Genomic DNA, 650 nt, shown 5'->3' on the forward strand with positions numbered 1-650 from the left:
TGGGATGCTTGTTTGGGAATTAGTGAAGTGGAAACACATTGCCCAGCTGGCCCAGGCAGGTAAGAGATCCAGGGGCCCATCAGATTTTTCTTTCCAGTGTCCAACCAACTGTCCAGCAGGTGTGAAAGGTCCTCAAGGTCTTCAGGGAGTGAAGGTGAGAGTGGGGATAGGAGGGTAGACCCAGCCTGGAGGGTGGAGCAGGTGATTGGAGAAAACCTGTGACTGAACCCTCTCCTTTCCATCAGAGGCATCCCGGAAAACGGGGTATTCTGGGTGATCCTGGCCATCAGGGAAAGCCGGTGAGTGAGTGTGATGACTGGGGGTCAGGGATAGGGGCTATGGGAAATAACCCTACAGAGACCTGTCTCCTTCTTCATCCCTTCCCCTGTCCCTATGCATCCAAGGGATGGATCTTTGAGCTGAAAGGCAGGAGGCCAACATTACATACAAATGTGTCTCTTGTCAAGTCCCTTCCCCATATGATATGAGACTCTATTTGTTTCTAAACATCCTTCTGGGTCCTGTGTTGGGGATGGTGGCTGGAGTCTGCTTGTCTGTGCATTTGCCTGCTAATTAGACAGCTCCTTCTTGCTGTTAGGGCCCCAAGGGAGATGTGGGTGCCTCTGGAGAACAAGGCATCCCTGGACCAC

The 650-nt window shown here is 52.3% G+C and overlaps 1 long non-coding RNA gene across 1 annotated transcript; it reads left to right on the top strand.

Annotated features, from left to right (window-relative positions):
• Window positions 1-91: 91 nt before the first annotated feature.
• On the top strand, window positions 92-650 carry LOC103728218. Its single transcript, XR_607012.1, has 3 exons — window positions 92-154; window positions 246-299; window positions 599-650. It is a non-coding gene; the product is annotated as an uncharacterized LOC103728218 (long non-coding RNA).

The sequence above is a fragment of the Nannospalax galili genome, unplaced genomic scaffold, assembly GCF_000622305.1.
Source record: "Nannospalax galili isolate Female #2095 unplaced genomic scaffold, S.galili_v1.0 C47900394, whole genome shotgun sequence".
NCBI lineage: Eukaryota > Metazoa > Chordata > Mammalia > Rodentia > Spalacidae > Nannospalax > Nannospalax galili.